The sequence below is a fragment of the Rattus norvegicus genome, chromosome 1 (assembly GCF_036323735.1).
Source record: "Rattus norvegicus strain BN/NHsdMcwi chromosome 1, GRCr8, whole genome shotgun sequence".
Classification (NCBI taxonomy): domain Eukaryota; kingdom Metazoa; phylum Chordata; class Mammalia; order Rodentia; family Muridae; genus Rattus; species Rattus norvegicus.
Window position 1 is genome coordinate 197,351,887 of NC_086019.1, and position 13,276 is coordinate 197,365,162.

Genomic DNA, 13,276 nt, shown 5'->3' on the forward strand with positions numbered 1-13,276 from the left:
TATAATCCATTTACATGTGGTCAGCAAATAGACAGAACCATGAGAGACACCGTGGTGCTGATTGGGAACTAAAGGGAGAAGCATGGGCATTCTTTTTCAGTATGTATAGCACTTGCCCTGTAAGCCTGGTGACCTGAGTTGGAGCCCAAGAACCCCATGCATACTGTGGCATGAATATGCACACACACACACACACACACACACACACACACACACACGTGCGCACACACAAATGATTTTTTTACAAGATAGAAAAGACAAACACAGATGGGGAGGTTTATATGCACAATTCTACTTGGGGCAGGAGGATTGCCAGGACTTCTAGTTGATCAATCCTAAGCTGCAGAGTGAGACAGCCATGAAATGAAAGGAAGGGGGTGGGGAGAGAGAGTTGAGTATGGAGGGTGGTTCCTGAGCCTCCATTTCTGCACACTGGCAAAGTTGTGATGAGAAAGCCAGAGGTAAATTCTGATCCCCTGGGAATAAACATTCCATGTGTGCTTTTCTATTCAAGAGGAAGTAACCTGAGTTCCCGAAGGTTACAGAAAACTTTTTTTTCTCATAATATTTACTTATGATCAGGCTAGGCTTAGTGGCTCATAATTCTAAGTCCAGCTCTTGAGAGATTGGAGCAAGAGGACCCCTGCAAGTTTGAGATCAACAAGGGCTACAGTCTTGTGTGGAGGAATTTTAATCCAGCAACATGTCTACTCTGGCAAGGGATCATACCTAAAGACCTTCGAGGTCTGTGTGATTTAGCTGGAATACAGACATACCTTTAATTCCAGGAGACAGAGATAAGCAGATCTCAAGTTCAAGACCAGCCTAGTGTTGTGCAAGTTTCAAGGAAAAGGAAAATGTGGTGGTACATGCCTTTAATCCCAACACTCAGGAGACAGAGGCCTGCAGATCTAAGTTCAAATCAGTCAGTTTGGTGCAGTTCAGAGGTAAGGAGTTGGGAACCAGTGCACTGGAGTGCAGGCAGTGAAATTGAGTTCAATTCAATTCTGTTCAGTCATTTGAGTTCAGTGCAGTAGAGTGGAGTTCATTCATGAGTTCATGCATTTCAGTGCAAGTCAGCAGAAGAAATTGGAGCCAGAGAATGAGAAGGAGCCAGAGGATTAGAACAAGTTGCCAGCATTAGTTTGAGGCCAAGCAGAACAATTCAGGGAGAAGCCGAGAGAAGCCAGTTTGAATCAGTCTGCTGAGAGAGGAGTTTGAACCAGAACAGCTGAGTTGAACCAGACAGCCAGAGATCAGGAAGAACTAGAAAGGGTGAGCCTGTGTTAGCAGTAACTGTCAGAGGCTGAAAACATTTTAGGCCTATGTTAGATTGCACAGAGGTTAGAAGCTTCTAGAACTAGGCCTAGGTTGGCAGATGGAGACAGTAAGCTTCTGAGACAACAATTACATCTAGCGAATAAAAGACTGCTACAGTCTTGTCTCTAGGCAGATTCCCTATTCTCTTTTTCCTGGTAGTCTGCATTAAGTCAGAGTGTTGCTTTTTCTCAGGCAATGTCATTAATCAAGCTTCTGAGGGTTTGCAATGCCCACACGGCACTGCTTCGAAATGGGCTTCTACTTCATTCTGGCAACTCAGCTCTTTTGCCAAAGACTTTCCATTCCCCCTCGTTTCTATCTTTTCTCGCCGGCTGCACATGGTTCAGACTCTCCATCCGAGGTTTCTTGCTTCTTTTTTTTTTTTTTTTTTTTTTTTTTTTTTTTTTTTTTTTTCGGAGCTGGGGACCGAACCCAGGGCCTTGCGCTTCCTAGGCAAGCGCTCTACCACTGAGCTAAATCCCCAACCCCTCCATCCGAGGTTTCTTTCTTTCTTCCAGGGATATTCATCTCCTCTCTATTTCTAGGAACCCAAATTTGGGGTTCAGGAGAAAGGGTCCTAGCTTTGAGAGGCCTGGCCTGGTAGAGCTTCACCACTCCAAGATGAAGGCAAGTGTGCCTGGTTCAGGGGTGAGGGTACAGACCAGGCGGAAGCATGTGCCTGCTGTCCTCACCAATACCCCTGGCAGTGCCATGCTACCCCCTCTTAATTTGCGGTGCCCATTCTGTTCCTCTCAGCCTTGGGTTCCATCTGGCTACAATGAAAGGTGGCGGGGACATTCTCAGGTCAACCCTCTGCATTCACTGCTAGTATCCAAGGGAAGGGGCAGTAGCAGCAGCCTAGACTCCCATCAACACCTGGGATAAAAGGAGGTCCTGTGGTGCACACCCATAGTCCCAGCATCCCTCTGGATATGGAGGCAAGGGGATCAGAAGTTTAAAGTTATCTTCAGCTACACAGGGAGTTCAAGCCTAACCTAGGCTACCTGAGACCCTGTCCAAAAAAAAAAAAAAAATCAGAACAAACAAAAATAGTTACCTGGTGGTTAGTGTCTGTAACCTCTGCTCTGCATTCCTACCTATAAGAGAAAGAGTGCATCTCTGAGGCAGGTGGTGGCAGTGAAGAGGCACAGGTGAGCTGATCTCCGTGAATTTGAGGCAAGTCTAGCCTACATAGCAAGCAATAGGATAGCCAGGGCTATGTACTGAGAGACCCTGTCTCAAAAAATGAACCAAACCAACCAACCAAACAAACAAACAAACAAAACAAAGAGTGCCTCTCTCTTGAAGAGCTAATGAATTTTTTCCTAACACATACTTAAAATTGCAAGGCATCCTGACTCATTGTTACCTTGGCCCACAGGAAGCTCAAAAGTAAATGTAATGTTTAACGATGCCAGTTCTAGTACTTTTTCTAGGAAGCCACATTCTCTTTCCTCCATGAAAAGCGGTTCTGTATTTGCTGTGGGAGATGGATGGTTTGTGGTGTTTGAAAAGTCAATGTAAATATTTTCATATGATCATATTATAAAAGAATAAAGCTTTTTTTTTTTTAGGGGGCAGCACTGAAACAGGATCTCATGTTGCTCAGGCAACCTGGCCCACGAGCTTCCTGGAATTCTTCTGTCTTCAATTCTCTTCTTGCCATAGCAGCACCAGGATTACAGACAGACATTACCACATGTGGCTGTTTTCTGTAGCTCCTAGGAATCAGAACTCCCCGCTCCCCAGTGGTTTGCAAACATGAACTAGTCTGATGAGTTCATCTATTAGTAGGTCTGGCCCCTCAGAGGCACTCAGGATATTTCTTGGACATTTGATTGGGTAGGTGGGAAGAGTAATGAATGTGTGGGTATGGGAATAGGTGGATGGATGGACGGACAGATGGATGGTGGATGGGTAGATGGATAGACAGGTAGATGAGTGGGTAGATGGATAGATAAATGGATGGATGAGTGAATGGGGTGTTTAGGTGGGTGGTCAAATGGATAGATGTGAGTTTGTGTGGGTGGATGGCTAAAAAGATAAGATTGGGTAAGAAGGTATATCGCTCACTGAATATGAGATCCAAGTTATTAAAAATCATATGTTAAGGGCTAGATATCCAAGTTATTCAACACACACAACTTAAATCCTTCATAAATAAAAGCAAACATGAAATCCACAGGCATGAACGACTCTACAGTATAACTTGCAGAAAGCTTAACAAACACACTGAAACACTGTTGCATAAAGCAAGGTTCCTCTGTGTAGCCCTGGCTACCCTTGGTCTCACTCTGTAGACCAGGCTGGCCTTCACCTCAGAGATCTGCCTGCCTTTGCCTTGGGCTGGACTCTTGGTGCAAGCTTCCTGAACCCCAGTAGGCTGATATTGGTCTTCATCACTGAAACCTCAAGGGTCAGGCTAAGAATCCACAGTCAGCTTTATGAAGGCTGAAGCTTTCAGAGAGCTCAATGCTGGACTGGCAGCAGGGCCGTATGACCTAGTAATACAGAGATGCTTCAGAAGGTCCCCATTTGGCCCTGCTGTTGCCACGACGGGGTCTCATGTAGACTAGCCTGGCCTTGAACTTGTTATGTAGCTGAGGATGAACTTTAAATTATGATCTTTCTCTTCAGCCCCCTAAAACTCTTATCCTTTTGAAGAATAGATATTTCATGTCTATTTTGTTCTGCCTCTGCTTTCTGAGTATTGGAATTACTGGCCTGTGCCACCATGCTTAGTTTTAGTGCATGAAATATTTTGCCACAGAGAGTAGACCTGCTCTGTACCAAGTCCGTAACCCTGTGGAGTTCTTGAACTTAAACTGCCTTGAGACTCTAACTTAAATGCAAGATGAAGTAGACCTTATCTTGACCCAGCAGGCTGGAGAGTAGAGAACTCCCATGGTGTCAAACAGAAGCCACCATGAGTCTCAGGTATCCTTGCATGTTCAGCATTAAGTGCTACCCTCGGAATGTTCTTTTTCTGTATCAGGGCAGGGATATGACACACAAAGCTTTAGACAGATGAGCAATGGTGACTAAGAACAGAGTCACAGGGACCACTGGCACCACTCAGTAGGGTCAGTGTGGGGCTGTGTGGAGGAATGAAGTTGAGGAATGGCCAAGTCCAGGGTGGAGATAGAGTTCTCAGTCTCCCCTGGCTGTAAGCAACGGTTTGAATGAAGCCTCATTATGAATGGAGGTAAAACAACCCCAGGTAGAACTGATGTTAGTGTTGTAGACTGCAGTTCAGACACCTGCAAGACTTCCTAGTAATGGGCTGTCTTCTGTTTATCTGGGTGTTCTGTTTTGAGATTTGCTCTCATATAATTCAGACTGGCTTTGAACCCCTGATGTTCCTGCTTCTGTCTCGCAAGTGCTGGGATTACAGCCAGACATCACCATGCCCAGCAATATCCAACATCTATAAGAATCTTTACTTTTTTTTTTAAAGATTTATTTATTTACTTTGTATAGGAGTACACTGTCGCTGTCTTCAGACACACCAGAAGAGGGCATTGGATCCCATTACAGATGGTTGTGAGCCACCATGTGGTTGCTGGGATTTGAACTCAGGACCTCTGGAAGAACAGTTGGTGCTCTTAACCACTGAGCCATCTCTCCAGCTCCCAAGAATCTTTACTTTTAAAAACAAAACAAAACAAAACACCGGAACCTGTAGCACTGAATGTCCCTTAGGTAGAAGTGTGGAGGAAAGTCAATTACAGAGGTAGCACCTAAAGTAACCAGTACTGGGGCTGGAGAGATGGCTCTGAGGTTGAGAGCACTGACTGCTCTTCCAGAGGTCAAGTTCAATTCCCAGCAACCATGTGGTGGTTCACAACCCATCTATAATGGAATCTGATGCCCTCTGCTGGCAGGAAGGTGTACACGCAGTTAGAGTGAGTACTCATACATAAAATAAATGGACCTAAATTTCTTGCTTAAATGTTGTATTTCACGGGGCTGGGGATTTAGCTCAGTGGTAGAGCGCTTACCTAGGAAGCGCAAGGCCCTGGGTTCGGTCCCCAGCTCCGGAAAAAAAAGAACCAAAAAAAAAAAAATGTTGTATTTCACAAAGTTCTTACAGTTGGTTTCCGTCAAGACCCACCTACCAAATATAATACTTATATCCATACATCTTTAACAGAAGTTCATTTTATGCAGTTCAGCAGTTCAGCTTTGGTCCCTCCTGAGACAGGAGAATTAGAAGTACTACAAAATCACTCTCATGTATATATGTACATGTATGTGTGTGTGTATATATATATGGAGAGAGAGAGAGAGAGAGAGAGAGAGAGAGAGAGAGGAAGAGAGAGAGAGAGAGAGAGCGAGCATGTTTGAGGGCAGCCTGAGATTATGATAATTAAGATCCAGCCTTGAAACAACAGCAAAAGCCAGGAACCCTCCAAAGCCTGTTGCCCATTGAAATATGAATATTTTATTTATATTCGACCACCTGTAGTTTGGCTTTGGTCCCTTTTTATAGAGACGCTATTTGTTTTGTCTTTTTAAGATTAAGGACAGCGGGCATAGTGGTGCATACTTTTAATACCAGCACTCAGAAAGCAGAAGCAGGCAGATCTCTGAGTTCAATACCAGCCTGGTCTACAAAGTGAGTTCTGGGACAGCCGGGACAGTCAGGGCTACACAGAGAAACCTTGTCTCCAAAAACTGGGAAAAGGGGGCTGGAGAGATGGCTCAGAGGTTAAGAGCACTGGCTGCTCTTCCAGAGGTCCTGAGTTCAAATCCCAGCAACCACATGGTGGCTCACAACCATCTGTAATGGGATCCGATGCCCTCTTCTGGTGTGTCTGAAGACAGCTACAGTGTACTCATTAAATAAATCTTTTTTTTTTTTTAAGTTGGGGTTTTTAAAGGAAAACTGAAAGGGAAAAAATATTAAGGGGAACTTTTATTGGTGTTTGAAACGAAAACAACAGTTACAGGCATACTGAAAACCCAGCAGTTGCTGGGAGGAGGGGGATGGAGAAAAAGTCATTTCTTAGGGTTAGCCATGGAGGTGTGAAAAACGGTGGGAAAACCCAGAGCATATCAGGAGAGCAGAGCCTCAATGTGAGCTCAGAGGATTCTAGGCTGTGGTGTCCTAGGGCAAAGTATTACACTAAGGATACACTAAATAGGGAAACAGAAATAGAAAGCTTATTAAGAATAGGTGTGGGCTAGTGAGCCTCTTGAGGAAAGAGCCCAGAAGGCTCCTTTTTGGCTTTGGAAATAGCATCTCACTATCTAGCCTAAACTGTCTGTGAGCCGGAAGCCCTCCTGCCTCTGTCTTTACAGGAGCGTCAGCATGTTGCCTACACAGACACCAAACCATTCCAAAGCATGTTGCAGACATCCTGATGTTTCAGTCCTGCTGTGATTGGATAAGTGTTCCTTAAGGGTCCTGTGTTAAAGGTTGATCCCCAGAGTGGCCCTGTTGGGAAGGGGCGGAGCCTTTTAAAAGGCTGCCAGGAGGTCTTTAGGTCACTGGAGACATATGTGCCTTTGAAGGGGCTAGAATGAGCAGTTGCTGACTCTTCTCTTCTGTACCTACCTGTAAAATACAGGGGCCTCTTTCCTCCATGTTATACCTCACCAAAGGCCTCAACTGACCATGGGACACTCAGCTCTAAAACTGGCCATAATTAACCTTTCTTCTTTATAAGTTAATTGTCTCAAGGTGTTTTCTACAGTTGCAGAAAGCTAACTGATGGCTGGGTATGGTGATACAGCTTTAATCCCAGCACTTAGGAAGCAGGGGTAAGGGGATCTCTGTGAGTTCAAAGTCAGCCTGGTCTACAAAGGGAGTTCCAGAACAGCCAGGGCTGTTAGATAGAGAAACAAAAATATTAAAAAAAAAAAACCAAACAAACAAACAACCCAAAAATGAAACAAACAAAAAAGAAAAAAAGAAAGAAAGAAAGAAAGAAAGAAAGAAAGAAAGAAAGCAAGCAAGCTGATTGGTGCACCATACAATTCCTAACCACAGTTGCACAATGCCTAAGAAAAAAGCATTCCTACAGAATCCTAACACTTTACCATATCAGTCCCAAGGCTGTTCACTCTGAGGTCATTATATTGTGGCTAACTGTGAACTATTTATTACAAGGTAAATACCGAAACTGATCGAAGTTTTTTTTTTTTTTTGAATCTTTCATGGCAATTTGACAAAGTAACATCAGATGTATTAAGTGGAATAAAAGTATTTCTACTAAGTATATGTGGAGCTGAGGTAAGAGGATCTCAAAATTGAGACCAGCTTGGGTTATGTACTGAGCTCCATCCTCCAAACCAAATTGTAACACTGGATTTCCTCAGCCCGGTGCATACATTTAATCAGTGTGTGTGTGTGTGTGTGTGTGTGTGTGTGTGTGTGTGTGTGTGTACCACATGCATGCCTGGTGCCTGTGAGGGTTAAAAGAGGATGCCAGGTCCCCAGAACTGGTGGTTATAGGTGGTCACAGGCTACCACATCACCACATGGATGCTGGGATTGGAACCCTAGTTCTCTGTAAAAGCAACAAGTGCTCCTTGTCACTGAGTCTTCTTCTCTCCAGCCTTGTCATTTTCTTTTAAACATTTTAAAAATAGACTGACCAGAGCTTGAACTTCTGCTCCTTCTCCACCTCCCAAGTGCAGGGATTACGATGTGTGTGCTACTGTGTTTGATTTATGTGTGCAGGGGATTGAGAGCCATGGACTTGGTCCACTGAGGACATTCCCAGCCACTGACAACTCATTTCAAGTTTTATATGAATGGCTTATTGATGGGAGGAGAGGCATTATAGCATAAACATAGCATATTGAGTAAGGCAACAGAAGCTGAGTTAGTGCTAAATATTAGTGTCAGGTCTGTGAGCAGAGACATCAGGGAAGTTGGGGCAGGGAAGCTGGAACTCTGTGCTTGGACAGAACTGAGGCTTTGGGAAGACTTTTACAGAGTTGTTGAATACTGCGAGCTGGAAGTGGTGGTCCACATCTTTAAATGCTAGCACTCCAGAGGCAGAGGCAAGTGGATCTCTGTAAACTTGAAGTCAGCCTGGTCTACATAGTGAGTTCCAAGACAGCCAGGGTTATTTAGAGAGACCCTATCTCAAAAAGGCAAAAAAAAAAAAAAAAAAAACAAAACAAAAAAAAAAAAAAACCAAAAAAAAAAAAAACCAAAAAACCAAAAAACCAAAAAACAAAAACAAAAAAACAAAACAAAACCCAAAAAAACAAAAATTAACTTCTCACTTACTGAGTTCTAATGTTGATCAAGTGACCCTGCAGCTGAGAAGCACTATCCAGCTCTCTAAATCTATTCCTACTGCAGAGGAAAGGTTCTGAAGATAGGCTCCATCTGGTGATGGCACCAGTCACTGCATCAACACGGGGTGAGGTATGTGGTACTTAGAGCAAGTACTTCGGTCTCTGCCTATGTGGTACTCAGAGCAAGTACTCCGGTCTCTGCCTAGAGTCTATGCAGGTGCATGGAGTCCCAAGCTTAGAAACATCCCATATTTGCTTTAATTCTCTGCAACCACCCTCTCCATCTTGAATTTCTTAGTTTGGTGGCCGTAACCCCAGCATTAGGGAGGCAGAAGCAGGCCCACAAATTTGACCTGGACTACACAGTAACAGCAGGACAGCCAAGGCTACTTAGGGAGACCCTGTCTCAGCACACACACACACACACACACACACACACACACACACACACACACCCAACAAAGATTGTTAATGGTTACTAACGAGAGTCAGATGTTTTCTTTTGTAGCTCTGCAGCCGCTGCTCCCCGCCCTATTTGACTGCTTAGCCTCTGATTTTAGCAGCAGGTGTGGTGGACAGTAGCTTATAAGCTCACTCCTTTCACACCTCAGCAGATACTTGTAGCACAAGGAGCCCTACATTCTGCATTTGGCTTTGACCACCTCCACCACCACCCGCCCCTCCCTTAAACTGCCTTGAAGCACAGAGAGACAATGGACAAGAGGGAAAGCCACAGGCACCTGCCACTGAGGGGAAGGAGCAAAGGTACAAGAGACCGTACTGGAATGTGTTCTGTGCGCTTTTTCAGAACTCCCAGCATGGTCCAGCAGTAGGGCCCTTGTGTGCATTCCCTTCCATATATTCCTGGGTAATGAGTTAGCAAATCCAGGGATTTGAAATGACAGATTTTTATTATCCCCCAATTCTGGAAACAGGAAACACTATCAGAGGTCTCTGTCTCTACGGCTCTCCTTTTGGTGGTGCAGGGGAGACCCTTCCTGCCTCCTTGGTACTCTTCTTTTTTTTTTTTTTTTTAGATTTATTTATTTAATGTATGTGAGTGAGTACACTGTATCTTCAGACACACCAGAAAAGGGCATCAGATCCCATTACAGATGGTTGTGAGCCACCATGTGGTTGCTGGGAATTGAACTCAGGACCTCTGGAAGAGCAGTCAGTGCTCTTAACCACTGAGCCACCTCTCCAGCCCCTCCTTGGTACTCTTGCAGCCGGTGGACACACTGTTCATGTATTGGCCTGTGTCGTCACGTGACTGCCTGTGTTTCCGGGTTTTTCTTTCTTGCTTTTCTCCCTTTAGATGGATACCATTTTTAGATTGAGGATCCCTTCTAATCTAAAATTACCTCACCTGAAATTGGTTACTGCTGTAAGGACTCTTCCCAAATACCAGCTTCTGCACAGGGACCAGGTGTTAGAACTTGACTAGCACCACATTCTGCCCACCTGAGATGGAAACAGGAATTGTTTAAAATGGTTACCTTAAATGGACGCTATTGACACTATTGTATCATTCTAAGCTTCTTGGGGAGATTGTAACCCTGTGTTGACATAGCCTTTGGTAAATGAGCTGCGAATTTAACTTTTGATACAGGCCACAATCCCAACTGGGCTTTTCCCACAGAGATATTTATAAATAGCCTCAGGTGTTAATTATTAATACATATAAAATATTTATTAAACGCTTTATTTATACCAGGCTACTGTGCCAGGCACTGGCAAGACAAAGAGGAATGGGGCTCTGACTTAGCCCTTGAAGAGCTCCCGGTCCATTAGGCAATGATAATAACTCACGAGTGCATACAGGGGCACTTACTTATTAGCACCTGCTGTATGCAAAGCAGAACCCGGTTATGAGGCCTTTGCTCTCTCTCATCCCATCTGTAACATGATCAGGCTGTCCAAGGCAAAGTTTCTAAATACAGGAGCCACTGCAGAGTGGTTTCCTGGGGCACTCAGACTGCAAACAAGGGTCTTTTCCTGACTCACCCTTGCTTTCCAATCATGAGGCCCTTCTGTGGGTGTCCCTTTCTTTCTCTATAAAGAAGAGGTAACAGAGAGACTCAGCATATGAAAACATTTGCTGCACAAGCCTGATGGCCTAAGTTCAATCCCCAGAACCCATGTAAGTGTGGGAGGAGAGAACTGACTCCACAGAGTTGCAGAGGCAACTTCCACATCTGCTTTCATCTGTGCTGTCTTTATGTGCGAGCCTTTGCATGTGCCGCCTCTGAATGTGCTGCTTCCCACAGCATGCATATATAGACACAATAATCAATCAATCAATCAATCAATCAAAAACTGAGCAAATAAGTGAGAACACAGAGGGACTGGAGATGTAGTTCGGCAGGAAGGGATTTGGTTAGAAAGCACAGAGCCTGTGCTTCAATAGCCGGTACCACATAAACTGGATGTGATGGTGCACACCTATAATCCAAGCACCCGGGAGGTGGAGACAGGAAGACTGGCTACATCATGGGTTCAAAGCCGTCATCGACGCATAAGATCCTGTCTCAAAACAGAAAGGTTGGAGAGATGGCTCAGCAGTTAAGAATGCTTTCAGGGTTGGGGATTTAGCTCAGTGGTAGATCGCTTGCCTAGCAACCACAAAGCCCTGGGTTTGGTCCCCAGCTCCGGAAAAAAAGAAAAAAAAAAAAAAGAATGCTTTCTGCTCTTGCAGAGAATGCAAGTTTAGCTCCTAGCACCCATATTAGGCAACTCAGAGTTATCTTTAACTCTTTTTTTTTTTTTTTTTTTTGTTTCTTTTTTTCGGAGCTGGGGACCGAACCCAGGGCCTTGCGCTTCCTAGGTAAGCGCTCTACCACTGAGCTAAATCCCCAGCCCTCTTTTTTTTTTTTTTTTAAACCAAGTATCAATTCTGTTTTATTTGTTAACTGGAAAACTAGACAATCCTCCAGTGCAACAAGATATTAATTAATTAATCCTCTTCCTCATCATCACCAGCTCCAGCACCACCCTGGCCTTTCTTGGCATTCTTCCTCTTCACTCTGCCTGGGCGGCCGCCACCATAAGGAGAACGGAGGGAGAAGTCAATGTGCTTCTGAGAGTCCAGGCGAACAATGAAAGATGGAATGTTCACCACCTGCTTGCGCACCCTGAACAGCTGCTTGCATGCCTGGCAGACACCTTCACAAGGTGTACGGCTTGAGCCGCAGTGACCCTTGCGCTGGGCTATGGGGAAACAAGGCTGTCCCCAGTTATCTTTAACTCTTGTTCTAGGAGATCTGATACTCTCTTTTGTCCTCTGACGGTACTGTAAACACATGGTGCACATGTATGCGCATCCATGTAATTAAACATAAGTAAGAATATTAAAAAGGAGAGATTTAAACCTTTCAGCATAATAGTATACTGCAACAAAGAGTAATATGGTGTCCTTGCCAAACGTTATTGAATTTAATCTTTATAATATCCTATGAAATCTAGATTTGACATTATTGCCCTTTTATTTTATTTTATTTTATTTTATTTATATGAGTACATTATAGCTCTCTCCAGACACACCAGAAGAGAGCATCAGATCCCATTACAGATGGTTATGAACCACCATGTGGTTGCTGGGAATTGAACTAAGGACCTCTGGAAGATCAGTCAGTGCTCTTAACCTCTGAGCCATCTCTCCAGCCTCATAACTGCCATTTTAGTGAGTTCTATTGGGCATGCTCTCTAGGAGGCCAAGTCAGGATGACCTGGAGTTAGAGGTCAACTTTGGCAGCAGAAGATAACCCCACCTCAAAAAGAAAACTATTCCCTTTCCTCTTTCTTTTTTGCTTTCATTTTGTCTGCTTGTTTTTCAGGTAGGGTCCCATTATATAGCTCTGGCTGTTCTAGAACTCACTATGTGAATCAGGAGGGCCTTGAACTCAAATATCTGAATGCCTCTGTCTGTCAAGTCCTAGGTATGTATGTATGTATGTATGTATATATATATATGTACATATATATGTATATATACCATTATCGACAGGCATGTGAATTATCTTTTGCAGGTGGGCACAGCTGAACTCCTGATGGTGGCAGTAATTTAACAAGGTCACTGGTCACCGCCTTTTCTTTTGTGTGTTCTTTTTTTTTTTTTTTTTTTTTCCGCAGCTGGGGACCGAACCCAGGGCCTTCGCTCTACCACTGAGCTAAATCCCCAACCCCTTTTCGTGTGTTCTATGATTGTGCGGTACTGACCACACTTATGAAGAGGCCATGGCCCATCCGGTGAGAGTAGGAAGTGGTGGGCTGTCAGGGAAGAACTGCATCTTTCTCACGTGTCCAGCCAGACCATGATGCTATGTCCATCCCTCTACTTCAGCATCCCTGAAATCCATCAGGATTATTCCAGGACCTGGCAGATTTCTCTCTGTGCTAGTTGCTAGAAAGCTCACTCCCACCCATTTGTATCTTCCCTGTAGTCCTGGCTTCATCCGAGATCTACCCCATAGCTTCTCCATACACCGTCTTTCCAAGCTGGCTGCCTACCAGCCAGTGGGAAGCAATTACCCTGAGGAGGGGATGGGAGCTCAGAATATCTGTTTTTCTAATCTCCTTTGATCCTTTCTCTCCTACCCTACCAGACTGCCTCAGGCTGGCTGTACTTTTTCACCAAAGGTATCCCAATTAAATACTGAGATCTAACTCGATTATGTAAGTGTTTCCATTCTTTTGTTCT